Here is a 14,825-nt window from a genome sequence, read left to right as displayed (position 1 = left end):
TATTGTTTTTGAGACAGTCTTTCCAGGCTGGCCTTGAGCTCTTGGGCTCAAGCAATTCTCCTGCTTCAGCCTCCTTAGTAGCCATAATTATAGGACACTTGATGACTTCAAATTAATAAAGCAGCAAAAGGACAGTGATCATAATGAAGCAGCTACTGAAGAGATACAGTATAGGGGAGAAGGATGCATTTCCACATCAGCAGTCAATGAAGGTAGACTAGCTTTAGCCATTCACTTTCTAGACCAATGTTGTCCAACAGAACTAGGGGGCTAGAAATGGTCTATTATAGTAGCTCTTGGTCACTTGTGGTTATTGAGCATCTGAAATATCAGTGACTGAATTTTGAGTTTTTTAGATTGTATGTTTGTTTTCTGGTACCAGGGATCGAATTTGGGTCCTTGCGCTTTTGAGCCAGGCAGCAAGACCACTGAGCTAAATTCCCAGCCCTAAAATTTTTAGATGGTAATTAGTTTTAACTTAAATCATCATAAATGACTGGTGACCACCATCTCCAACAGCACAGAAGTCAATCTTTGTTTCACAAAGGTTCATGCTTGGAGTACTGTGAGGACCCAGTGAAATGTGGAATGAGAAAGGGCTTGGAGAGGCCTGATGGGCAGCACAAACATAGGCTGGAATCCTAGGGCTTTGCAGCAGAGGCTGTCCTGGGGGACTCATATCTACAACACTGAGTACCTCCTGCCAGTTCCAATTCAGGAGATCCTGAGCCAAGGAGTAAACAAGAACAGTGGCTCTCCAGAGGAGGCAGTTAGGAAATCAGGGATCCATGAGTACCACATCTCTTCTGAGCACAAGAATTATGGACAATTCCCCTTTCTCCAGAGCTAATTGTTAGATACCTACTCCCTGAAACAAAAGTGCTCAAGGGCCAACCCCATAATTGAAAGGAAGGCTGAGTATAATTGAATGCAAACATAAATTATGGATGAAAATAAGTACAGAATGCTCTGCTCTCCCAAACAACTTGAAGAATCCTTTCATAAACAGATAGACAAGACAGAAAATAACTTACTAATGAGGGGCAAAGGGATTGCCCTGGATTCCCTCAGTTCTGGTCATAACAAAAAGAACAAAATGGAAAATTAAACTCTATTAATAGTTCACCCCCTCTTTCCTCCTCTTCCTCCTCATTCTCCTTCTTTTTTTTCCCCTTAAGATGGGGTCTTACCATGTTGCCCGGGCTGGCCTTGAATTCATGATCCTCCCAACTCAGATTCTCCAAGGAGCTGGAATTACAGGCATGTGCCATGCCACCATGACCAGCTTGAATAGCTTCTTATGAGACTAACTAAAATCAAAAGGTTCAACAAAGAAAATCACTTCATAATCACTTTATTCATATGTAGCTTTGCACTTCCCGCATTTCTGAAAGAAATGTCTCCATTAGCAAATATGCAATGGCTATGCCAACATTTCCCAATAACTGTTTTTCTTCCTCATATTCAACTTCATAGTTCCAAAAAGAAAAAAAAATACTATGGGAAACCTAGGATTTCTATTTTCTCTCAGATAACCAGACCTAACATCAGCCAGCAAATCTCGAGTCTATTTACATTTGTGATCTCAAACAAAAGAATTTATGTAACATGAGACTACTATCTTCAGTGGTGGTGATTCAAGGGAGCTGACACATGTTATTGCATTTGATGATAGTTTGTGAATGATATACAGTTGTTTGCTCCAATTAAAACTATAAATACAAAATTTGCTGAATACATACTTTACTACCCACTGTACACACACATTGCAGCAACACATACAGTAGGAAGACAAATAGACCATTCTCTAGAAGAGGTGTGAGGATTTGTTTGTCATGAAAGATGAAAAACTGGCTAGCCAGATTTTGCCACATCCTGGCTAGAATTTTCAATCTTAATCTGACTACTATTCAACTCCTGTCAAAAATCAACCTGACAGAGCAGATATTTAAAGAAGGCAGTCTAAAGGATAGGTTCATTATCCATTCTGCTAAGAGAATGCTGTATGTATTTTAGTGCCAAGTTAAAAAAGAATGCTCACTAGATGTGGCCCCTAAAAAACAAAATCATAGAATCCTTTCTTACAAGCCCTCAGATTTTATACAGGGTCTATGTAAGGAACACATTGCAAAAATCATTTTTGCATTTTGTGAAAAATCCTTATTAAGGACATTGTCCAGTACATAGTTTAATGTCTATAATAAAAACACTTTTAGGTCCGTTATTACCAGTACCACAAAAAGCTCCTTTCTCAGCAGACAACCAATATAATTATTGGCTTTTTATTAGATGATAATTATGTAATTCATCATCATATTTCCCTTTTTCTCTTGGCTATCAGGGCATTCAGAACTACATTTAATGTGTAGGTCTTATAACCAAAGCAGTGAAGGTAGCTACTTGTTTTCCTCCAACCCCTCCACACACAGAGTTTAGTTTTAATTTATATTTAAGCAGTCTTCTATAAAGGTATATTAAAAGCTGCTTAACATCCTTTTTTTAATTTAAAAATAATTTTATTATCAAACACACAGAAATTAAAACCATTCAAAGAAAAACAATGCAAGGGAAAAAAAAACTATAATAATATTCAAATACAGTAGGAACTCAACCAAAACAAAACTGAAGAGCACTTAAACATTTTTCCATATAACTTAATAAAACATCTCAAGCACCAACAAGACACCAGAGGATGTGACTTGTTTCAGAAAGATCCCCAAAACCAACATTGAACAAATAGTGGTCTGGAAAAAATGCTCCAGTTAGCTAGCATACTCCACATAAGCCAAACTTCTGCCTAATTTAAATTTCGATACAGTCATATGACACGTGATGGAAACACAATCCAAGAAATATGTTATTAGGCCATTTCATCTGTGTGTATCCTTAATTATACTCTCAGTTTCTCACACTAGAGAAACTATTCAGTATTTACACATGTGCACTATTTGTTTCACTTAAGAGGTTGGCCTCAATATGCATCCATTTAGCTATAAATGTCTCTTAGTTTCTGGTTCTTTATGGCTGAGTAGTATTTAATATCCTTTTTATTAGCAGGCTTCACAGAAGAGTTAAGACTGCTGCACTATGAGCACAGCATTAAGGATTGCAATCACAACATGGCATCAGTGATGGTTCACTAGATAAGTTTCTGTCCTAAAACAGACATCCAAGAAAGTGAAATGAGTACTGGCAGTGCACTGAGAAGTAAAGTGCAATAGTCTGGATCTTGAACGTTCTTCCAAAGGTCCATGTGTTAAAGGCTGAGTACCAAGGGTGGTTCTATTGGCAGGAGGCAGAATTTTAAGAAGTGGAACCTAATGGAAAGTCTTTATGTGACTGGGAGTGTGCCCTGGACAGGGATTTGGGGCCCCAGCCCCATTCTTTGCCTCTTTTTTGCTTCCTGGCCATGAGGTGAATTATTTTGCTCCACTGTATATTCCTGCCAAGATATACTGACTTACCACTGGTCCAAAATGATACAGCTAAATGATTATGGACTGGAACTTCCAGAACCATGAGCCAAAATAAACATTTTCTCTTTATAAGTTAATTATCTCAGATAGTTCATTGTAGTAATAGAAAGTTAACACAGGAGTCATGCTACAGGAACAATGATGAAGGAATGTCCACCTCCATTCTTCTTAAAAAGTAGATTTGGGGGCCGGGGATTTAGCTCAGTGGTTTCGCCACCTGCTGCGCAAGCACAAGGACCCGAGTTCGATCCCCGGTACCAAAAAAAAAGTAGATTTGGACCACAATGTAAATTCTAGACCAGGCAGATTTTCTACAGATAAGAAAACAGATAACAAGTTCAAGTATCTACCCTTGTCTTTGACTCTCTCCACTGTCCCACACTGGTGGGCCCTGAATCACTGGTGTGAATGGAGCTTCTGTATACCAGGTGGGATGGCTACAAGGACCACAAAGAAAACCTCTAAGTGGAGAGAGTGGCCACACCTGCTTAAAAAAATGAGACTAGTTTGACTCATTGCAGCCTAATATATACAGAGTACATCAGAAGACTTTTAAGCCTCTAAGCTTGTAAGAGGGAAGGGGCAGAAAAAAAGAGAAACTGGAAGTTTCTAGGCACTAGAATAGTTGCTATGTCCACATTACCTTAATTTTCATAGCACTTGTGTGGGTAAGTACTTCCATTTTATATAGAAGAATGCTTTGGTTACACAACTAATTTGGTTCAACAAATGTTTACCAAATATCAAATTACCAGGCATTTTCCATCCTGCAACCCACAGTGGTCCTAGCCCAGAGCAGCCTTCAGGCTGATGGCTGAACTTGGTCTCCAACCAGGTCTGTCTGACTTCGCAGGCAGTTCTCCCATCACTTAACACTGCCCTCCCTTCTGTATCTGAGCAAGGCTAAGGACATGGAAAGCCAGACAGTACCTCAGGAACAATCAAATCCCTAATTAGCTGTCAATACCTACCCTGACCCCAAGATAGTTGACTGGGGTCTCTCACTATGTGTCACAAGTCTTTTGATGTAAAGACCAGAATCTGTGCTCCAATATGGGGCCGAGAAGACCCTACAAAGTAGCCATCATTAAAGCTCAGCAGACACTGGTGGGAACATGCAGAATAATGGTTTCCCTAAACTCTAGCCAGCTCAGCCACTTTGGCCAAAAGCCCTCCTGTCATTCCTCCTGTCATTCCTCCTGCCATTCTTACCAGGCATTAATCCACACTTCAATTACTTTGTGTCTTGATGGACTGCTGAACTGAATTTATCAAATGCTAAATTAGAACATAGGTCACTATGTGGAAATAGATTCCTCTCAAGATTAGCAGGAACACGCATGATATTTCTAATCACATCCTTATCAATCATAATCAATGGGATCCTAGTCAGGAAACTGGTAATGAATTAAAGGCCAATCAATCAGCCCCATCAGTCATACAACTCTAGTCAAGGAAAGAGCAGGGTCTTCAGTCCCTCCCAAAATACCAGAGCATGAATGCCTCATAATGCTCAGAGATGCTGAGGCACAGCAGCCCAGCTCAACAAACACTGATAGAGCAGTTTCTGTGCACAGGCACTGAGCCAGACCCTGAAGTGGCACAAGGACTTGAATGATACAGCGAGCGGCTCCTGATTCAGGGGCAAAAAGAGGGGAGTAAGGCAAATTCATAAATTATTGTAATGTGAGTTTCATGCAACAGGGTGTGGAAGGAGAGGGAAGATGAACAAGAGTAGCTGCCACTAAAAAACCTACAGAAGAAAATTCAGACATATGCTGAAGGCTGGGGACAACTCTTTTTACTACTTTTTTTTCTTGCTTTATATTTTCTGATCACTATAGAAATATACAACCATTATGCTCTTAAAATCATGTATTAAGGGATTATTTAATCACCCAATAATCCCTATAATTACCACCTTCTCTTCAAGGATAATAATTAATAGGGCATAGTTTCCTAATTTTTTCTATATATACTCATTTACATTTATTAGTACTAAAAATTTTTTAAAGAATGGAATCAAACCATACAGACTGTTGTGGAGCATGCTTTTTATCACCTTGAGCATTACTCTGTGGCAGCCCATGTACATCTACTTCATTTCTCAACAGTGTCAAACCATTCTACTGCAATAGAAATAAATTGATATGGGTTTTGATGGTACTGAAGATTAAACCTATACTAAGACAAGCACTCTACCACTGAGGTACATCCCAAGCCATCTCTTCCCTTTTTTTGGAGAAAGCTTCTTACCAAGTTGCCCAGGCTAGACTCAAACTTGTCATTCTCCTGCCTCAGCCTCCCAAGTAGCTGGGATTATAGATGTATGCTACCGAGCCCAGCTCAACATAGTTTTTTGTTTGTTTGCTGAGACAGGGTCTCGCTATATAGTTCTTGCTATGTAGTTGAACTCAGTATGTAGCTCAGCTGATTTTCTTGCCTCAGCCTCCTGAGTGCTGCGATTACAGGCATGCACCACCATGCCTGGCTCAATATAGTTTTTTGTTTTGTTTTTTGGGTTGTTCATTTGTTTTTTGAGCCAGAGTCTCAGGGTCTGCCTATGTTGCCTAGGCTGGTCTCAAACTCAGGAGCTCACCTGATCCCACCTCCTCAGCCTCCTGAATAGCTGTGATTACAGCCATACACCATCGTGCCCAGCTCTCCATATGGTTGTAATAGGCAGAAATTAAGGAACAAAGGAGTGCAGAAGTAGAAAAGTGAAGAAGCGGCAGGACAAAAACTAGCATAAACAAAAGCAAGAAGAAAAAAATCTAGAAAAAAACCAGGCCCATGACTAAAAGATGAGATGAGTGGATACAGGATCATAGGAGGAAGAAAGACTGAGGTTGTGGGCTTTCCCATCCAGATTGAGAAATCAGATTGTAATTCTCCAGGCAGTGGGTAAATACTTTCATTTCTTCAAGGGAAAATTTCATTACCATAAAACAGTGGCTTAGAAAGAATATTGTGGTGGCTGATATGTATAAGATGCACCTAGGGGTGGACACATTTGAAGTTGGAGGAACTGGATGAAGAGCTATTACCATAGTTTGGAGAAAAGTCCTAGGAGGGAATAAGAGAGAATAGTGGAATTGGAAGTAAGTGATAGGACACAGAAAAGAAAAGTGACTGAAACTTGGCTAAGGGGGAAAAGGAAGGAGGGAACAGGCCAGAGTTTTAAGGTAAGATAACTGGTGAAATGATTATACCATGATTAATAGGATGAACAACAGGTTTGGGGGGAAATTATGTTAAATTTGGCTACAAAGACTACATAGCACCAATGCCAACTGAAAATATGAAATGAGGTCTAGGAAGTAAAATATGAAATGAGGCGAGAAATACACGCTTGGAGGTTATTTGCATAGCAATAGGGTCTAGAGCCAGAAAGCACTGAAAGAGAAAGTGAAGACAGGAGAAACTACTCATGGCAGCCTTGATAAATGGCTACGTCTAAAAATTAGAAGAAAAGGAGTCAGAAAAGAGGGAAGCATGAACTCTAGTGAAATAACATATGTAGAAGCAATTTGCTCAATTTAGCTTCCACATAAATGAGAATCATTAAAATAATAAATGATTATATTTCTCATTTCCCACCTTACTTCTCAGGCTAGCAATAAGGAATCGATATCAGCTCTGACCCTAGAAATCTAACTCCCACTCAATAGTCATTGTTTCATTTCTAAGCTAACTTCCTGCCCCTTTCCCCATATGACAGCAAGATGAGGAAATCAGGGGGGCTGGCAATAATGTCTTGGAAATGACTGGACCCTGCTGTGTGGGAAGAAGGCCACAAGGACACTGAAGGTTATAAGAGCCAAGATGAGGGCTGATGGGCTATGGGCCTGGCTCTCTGAGGTAATACAACAGGCTGTAGACACTGGGGGGAATCAATGAAACACGCTGGCAGGCAAATAAATATTAAGTTCTGTCAGAGAAGGGGATAAAGGAGGAGGAGCTATAAGGGTATGGGAAGGAGCTGCCAGAAATGGGGAAACCACAAGAAGAGGTGTATTAATCAGCTTTTTCATGGCTAGGACAAATACCTGACAGAAACAAAGAAGGAAAAATTTATTTTGGCTCATAGTTTCAAAAGTTTCAAGCCGGGGCCGAGGATTTAGCTCAGTGGTTCTGGTGCCTGCCTCGCAAGCACAAGGTCCCAAGTTCGGTCCCCGGTACCAAAAAAAAAAAGTTTCAAGCCAGGGTCAGCAGCCTCCATTCCTTTTAAATTTGTGTCAAGGCAGAAACATCATGGTGAAGAGCATGGCAGAGGAAAGCATTTAACCTCATGGCAGCTAGGAAGCAGAGAGAGACAGCAAGGAAGAGCCAGAGAGAGTGGAAAGGGCCAGGGACAAAAATATACCCTTCCAGGTCATGCCCCCAGTGACCCTCCCCCATGCTCCAACCAGGCCCCACCTTCTAACAGCACATTCAGCTATGAACTCATCAATGGATTAATCCACTGATGAGGTTAACACATACATGATCTAATCACCTTTCCAAAGGTCTACCTCTGAGCCCTCGAGTCATTTGGGAAACATTTTAGATCTAGACTGTAACACCACATAAGGACCCTAAAGATTCTCAGGATATAGGAAGAAGTGGGCTAAAGAGAATACCTTCCCCTTTGTACCAAGTTCTCAAATAATAGGGAAGGGAAAGATCTCCTCAAAGAAAGGTTACCAAACCATCCTCTGCACCTCCCAACTAGCAACAGGTGTCAAGTCTGCAACTACCCATCCACTGCCAGGCACCCACTCTCTTCCTAAAAGCCAGCTGAGGCAGTTGGTATCCAGGTCTATCACAATTTATATATTTCCCTACCAGACCCTAGAACAGTGCTGCTGCTCCAAGTTCTATCCTTCATCCTCCATTTCCATGTTGAGCAATTATTAAAATGCTTGTTGAGCTGCTACTGCTGGTGCCCAGACACCTCTGAAAAGATGACACAGAATCTGACCTTCTGCTTCCTGCCGCTGCTCTTCCCACAATGGTCCTTTCATTCACTTGTTCAACAAACATTTGCTGACTGCTGACTACATGCCCTTTCCTTTCTGTCATCTCTCTGACAAAGAACAGTGAAGTCAAAAACATCATGGAACATTTTGAAAATCCAAGCCATCCTGGACAGTTGATTGGCTGAGAATAAAGCCTTTCTAATAAGTGCCATTTTATTCCCCCTAGGAACATATGCCCTTATCCTCAAAAGCTTTGGCTCAGCTTATTCTACCAGAGAAGCAAAGTGTAACCTGTGATTCCAGTACTACCAGCCCACCCAGCTCCTGTCCATCAGCTCAGTTTCTAAGAACAACTTCTGAGGCAGTGGTGGGAACACATGGGAACTTCCCATGTGTATCAACTCCAAGCTCTTCCATCTGGGCTCCCAGCTAGACTGCCTCTACCATAGCAGATGTGTCCAGGTTACTGTTCAAAGAAGACTTGCTGTAATCAGCAGGCGACCTACAGCTTGTTTGGCTTAATTGCAGAGAGCCGCTTTGCTCAAAATCATGATTTTCTGGGGGCAAGTCTGTAACTGGTGGCTGAATGAGGTATAGGTATTTAAAAGCAAATCATTTTGGGAAGCTGTTGGAGTGGTAAGCAGCAAAGAAAGAACCTCTCTGAGATTTGGTGTCCTGACATTGGAATATAGTGATGTAAGGAGGACAAGAAGAAGAGAATTGGTCCCTGGGACTTAGGAAAGATCGAAATTGAGAAGTGAAGTCCACAGGGAGGGCAAAGAGATAGATTTCAATGAAAAAGAGAGAGAACTGGCAGGCGGGACTTCATTCCAGAGTCCAGACTCATGGCGTGAGAAGGGTAGGTCAAACCTGTAGATGCACTGTGAAATACTGGCAACCCCAGAGGCCTCCATGGAAAAATGCACCAGTGGAACAGAGGAGTGGACACAGCAATCTGCAGTGGCTGTTAAGTTATTTGGGTTTAAACATCACACAGTAGAGAGCAATTGGCTGGTAGCCATCGTGAAGAGGGGCTAACTGAGCTTGGAACTCAGAACAACGATGGGCCAGCTCCATCTAGTGGCTCTGGGTGTCCTGGTGAGGGTGCCTAGTTCAAGTCAGCAGGAGGTCAGGGAGCAGAGTTCAGCTGACAGGAGGCAAACGGACTATTGCAAGCTCATCAAGTCCAGTTCCAGCCTCACAGACAGAAACCAGCCTGAACTTCAGTAGAATGAAAGGTCCAGGGTTGCTGGGATTATCTATACCTCACCATAAATCTACAGCTGGCTTGCCGGGATTAAACAACTTGGATCTGGACTCTTATCTGCCCACATTGTCTACAAGCGACAGCAGAGACATGCCTTGAATTGGACTTGTTTTTTTCTTTTTTTAATTCATTTTCTTTTTTTCTGGCTTTTGTTCTTGTTCTGTTTTGTTTTTTGATTGTTTGTTCTTGTTTGTACATGAGTGTGAACACAGGTACTAGTTTTTGTGTTTTGGTTGTTCTGTTCTTATTTTTATTTCTTCCTTTTATTCCCTCCTGTCTTCTTCTCCAGTTTCTCAGTTTGTATGACCTTCCTTTGTCCTCCAACCTTGCTTCTAGTCTCTTCTTCTATTTCTCTATTTTACCCCTCTAGCCCTTTTTAAATCTTCTCCCCTTAGGGTAAAATAGCCATATTGAGGACTTATTTATTGCATACAATTTTCTGGTTCATTCTAGATTTTGTTATATAACCAGAAACCTAGTTCATACAATTAAAGGTGGCAAATTAATAGTTACCACACTTTGTCATTTTCTAGGCTGTGTTTGATGCTACTGATATTGCTGATTGTACTACTTTAGCCAAGGTGACATAATTGTGCTAATCAGTTGTTCTTCCTGGTATACCAAGATTGAGACTGCCTAAGAGTCTTAAAAAGTACTATAGACCAGTGCTAAAGAACTGGGAGCTGGGCTAAGTAGGTAGCAATGGCTCATTCCCAATAAATTGAAGAGGCAGGATTTTACAACAGACTCAAAACCGAAAAGGCAGCTATACTTGGAAGACACCTCTGAGAAGTAGCCATTTCCTAAGGGTTCTGAATACTGGCAATAAAACTACTCAGCATAAGCAATCTGTAAGTATCAATGCAGGAGTTAAAATTTTAAAAAATAGAAAATGAAAGGACACTTAAACAAGATGCAACCACCCCACAGACTTTCAGCTCACCGAAGGCAAATGCAGGAGGCAGTGAGGTGGAACAATCTGGAAGCCACCCACCTGTACTCTCTGAATGGTAACAGTGGAAATAACAAAGAAAATGAATGCCGCTCTAGAAAAATTCAAAGCAGATATAATTTCTCAGATAACTACAGAGATGGTGACCAGGATGAAAGATATTCTTAGTGACTCTAGAGCAGATACAGATAAAAAATAGAGGAGCTCAGGAAAATGATGGAAATCATGAATGCCCAGCATAGGAAAGAAATAGAATTCACGAAACAGATTAAAACAGATATCCAGGAGATTTAAAATTCCGTTCCATTGACAGTATACAAAGCAGAATGAGCCAATGTGAGGACAAAATATCAGGTATAAAAGACAAGATTGTGGGTAATGATCATGAATAGAAAGATTTCTTAAAAGTAGGAAGGGACTGTGAGAATTCAATCAAGTAGCTGCTAAATGAGGCAAAGAAGAATAACATAAGATTGACTGAGGGCTGGGGATTTAGCTCAGTGGTGCCATGCCTGCCTCAAAAGCATGAGTCCTGAGTTTGATCCCCAGTACAAAAAAAAAAAGTTTATTCAATAAGATTGATTGGAGTCAATGAAAAAGCAAAAGATAGTGCAAATGACATAAAACATGTTCACATAAGTAATGGCAGAAAATTTCCCAAACAGGGAAAAATAATTCAACATAAAGAAAAGTGAGGCACACAGAACTCCAATTAGCCATGATCAAAAACAATCTTCCCCGAAGGATATAATAGTCAAGATTCCAGAAATTCAACACAAGATCAAAATATTAAAAGCCATTAGAGAAAAGAAACAAATCACCTATAAAAGAAAGCCCATCAGAATCACAGCAGACTCCTCAACACAAACTCTCTTTTTATTGTTACGCATTCCATGGGATGGCTGTATTACTCTTGTTGGTATTTCTGTTTGTTTTTTTGTTTTTGTACCGGGGATTGAACTCAGGTCCTTGTGCTTGAGCAGCAGGTGGCGAAACCACTGAGCTAAATCCCTAGCCCCTGAAGTTTTTCTTTTTAATTTTAATTTTATTTTATCCCATTCCCCCCTCCTCTTCTTATGTACAAAAGCTTTGTTACCATTTTTTCCTTTTATTTTGGCTTTTTTATTGTCCCTTCCTTCCTCCCTCCCTACTCCCTTGTTCCCCTTCCCATTTGAATGTTTTCTTTCCATTTCCCAATATCTATTATACATTTTAGTCCTTATTTTGACGTTCAGTTTCTCACACCAGAGAAATAATGCGGTATTTAATGTGTGTCCGATTTATTTCACTTAAGAGTATGGTCTCGAGGTCCATCCATTTAGCTACAAATGTCTGAAGCTCATCCTTCTTTATGGCAGAGTAATTGGGGTGAAGTATTTCAAACCCTAAAAGAAAACAATTTCCAACCCAGAATGATGTATTCTGCAAAACCTATCTTTCAAAATTGATGGAGAAGTAAGATACTTCCATGACAAAAGACACTTGAGAAAATTCATGACCACCAAACCAGTATTCCAAAGTATTCTGAAAGATATTCAAGAAAGAGATAATAAGGATTATAACTCCACAAACCCCAACAGAATGAATCCACCAGGCAAGGCAAGAAATTAAACAGGAAGGAAGTTATAACCATCAATATTGATGGTCTCAATTCACCAATCAAAAGAAACAAGACTGGCAGAACAGATTAAGAAGCAAGATCCAACAATATGCTGGATACAAGAAATACATTTAATTCAAAAGGAAATTCATAGACTCAAAAGTCAAAAGATGGAAAACAGTACTCTATATAACAGGAACCCAGAAAAAAGGAGCAGTAGTTATTCTATTTGCAGACAAAGGAGATTTCAAGATAAGATTAAGAGAGACAAAGGTTACCACATCCTTGTAAAGAGACAATCCAAGAGGAAGAGATAAGACTCATAAATATATATGCACCAAATAGCAGTGCACTCTACTATATAAAACAAATATTAACAGACATGAAAAATGAAATAAGCACTAATACAGTTATAATGGAGGACTTTAATACCCCACTGTCACAAATAGCAGATCAAGTAGACAAAAAAAACCTAATGAAATGTTACAAATGAACCAAACTTTTGAACAAATGGACATAGCAGATTCCACCCCACAACATTAGAATACATATTCTTCTCAGCTGCACAAGAGACGTTCTCCAAAACAGACCACATATTAGTTCATAGAACTTGCTTAAGTAAAAGCAAAGGAACTGAAATTATCTTATGCATATTATAAGACCATAGGGCAATAAAATTGGAAACCTATGGCAAAAAAACCCACGAGAACTTCATAAACACATGGAAATTAAATAATACCCTCCTGAACAACCAATGTATCACAGATGAAATTAAAGAAGACACTTTCTACAATTAAATGATAATGCCAATACAATATAACAGAATTTATGGAACAGAATGAAAGCAGTCCTATGAAGGAAATTTACAGTGGTGAATAACCATATAAGAAAACCAGAGCGGGTTCAAATAAACAACCTAATGTTGAACCTCAAGCTTCTAGAAAAAGAAGAGCAAGTAAAGCTCAAAGCTTATACAAGGGAGAAAATTATAAAGGTCAGAGCAAAAATACATGCAATAGAGACTAAGAAAACAATACAAAGAGCCAATAAATTAAATAATTGGTCTTTGAAAGATTAAATAAAATTTACAAACAATTAACCAACCTTACCAAAAGGGAAAGAAAAGACTCAAATCCATGCAATTAGGAATAAAAAGGGTAAAATCACAACAGATTCTGCAGAAATTCAGAAGATCATCAATAGCTACTTCAAGAACCTATATTCTAATAAGATGAAAAACACAAAAGAAATGGACAAAGTCCAAGATACATGTGAATTACCAAAACTGAATCAAGAAGATATAAAAAATTCTAAAAAAGCCAATATCAGTCAATGAAATTTAATATGTAATTAAAAACCTACCAACTAAAAAAAAGCCAAGGCCCTGACAGATTCACTGCTGAATTCTGTAAGAACTTTAGAGAAGACCTAATGCCACTACTTCTCAATTAAAAGGAATGCAACACTATCAAATTCATTCCAGAAGCAAGCATTACCCTGATACCAAAACCAGAGAAGGATCCAACCAAAAAAGAGAACTGCAGGCCAATCTCCCTAATAACCATAGATGCAAAAATCCTCAGTAAGATACTGGCAAAGAATGCAGCAAATCATTACGAAGGTTATACACCATGACCAAGTAGGATTCATCCCAGGGATGCAGGGATGGTTCTAAATATGCAAATCAATAAATGCAATACACTATATTAACAGAGCCAAGACAAAAAAAATATGATCATCTGAATAGATGCAGAAAAAGCATTTGACAAGGTCCAACACTCATTCATGATAAAAACTCTATAGAAAATTGGAGTAGATGGTCTTTATCTCAATCTGATAAAAGCCATCTAGGACAAACCAATAGCCAACATAACATTAAATGGACAAAAACTAAAAGCTTTCACTCTAAAATCAGGAACAAGACAAGCATGTCCACTGTCACCACTCCTATTCAATATAGTTCTGGAAACATTAGCCAAAGAAATTAGACAAGAGAAAGAAGTAAAAGGAATAAGGATGGGAAAGGAAGAAGCTAAATTATCATTATTCGTGGATGATGTGATACTCTACATAAAAGACCCCAAAAGCTCCACCAAAGGACTTTTGATTTAAAAACCATATTCAGCAGTGTAGCTGGATACAAAGTCAACACTCAAAAAATCAATAGTCTTCCCATTCACAAATAACAAACTTAGAGAGAGACAGAGATTGGGAAAACACCTTTCACAATAGCATCAAAAAAAGGAAATACTTAGGAATCAATCTAATGAAGAAAGTAAAAGACATCTACACTGAAAACTACAGTTCTCTGAAAAAGGAAGTAGAAGAGGATATCAGAAAATGGAAAGATATCCCTTGTTCTTGGGTACAAAGAACCAACAGAGTGAAAATGGCCATATTTCCAAAATTGTTATACAGATTTAATGCAATCCCAATCGAAATTTCAACATATCTCACAGAATTAGAGAAAACAATCCTAAAATTCATTTGGAACAAGAAGAGATCTAGAATAGCAAAGGCAATGCTGGGCCACAAAACTAAGGCAGGGGGCATCACAATCCCTGACTTG

At 39.3% G+C, this 14,825-nt stretch overlaps 1 protein-coding gene across 25 annotated transcripts in view; it reads right to left on the bottom strand.

The window, feature by feature from the left end:
- Window positions 1–14,825, bottom strand: part of Sil1 (SIL1 nucleotide exchange factor) — a 301,994-nt gene that overhangs the window by 128,445 nt on the left and 158,724 nt on the right. The window lies entirely within an intron of this gene.

This window comes from Heterocephalus glaber, unplaced genomic scaffold (genome assembly GCF_053883595.1).
Source record: "Heterocephalus glaber isolate CG9 unplaced genomic scaffold, H.glaber_assembly_v1.0 deba00001465, whole genome shotgun sequence".
Lineage (NCBI taxonomy): Eukaryota > Metazoa > Chordata > Mammalia > Rodentia > Bathyergidae > Heterocephalus > Heterocephalus glaber.
This window is presented reverse-complemented; position numbering and strand designations above follow the sequence as displayed.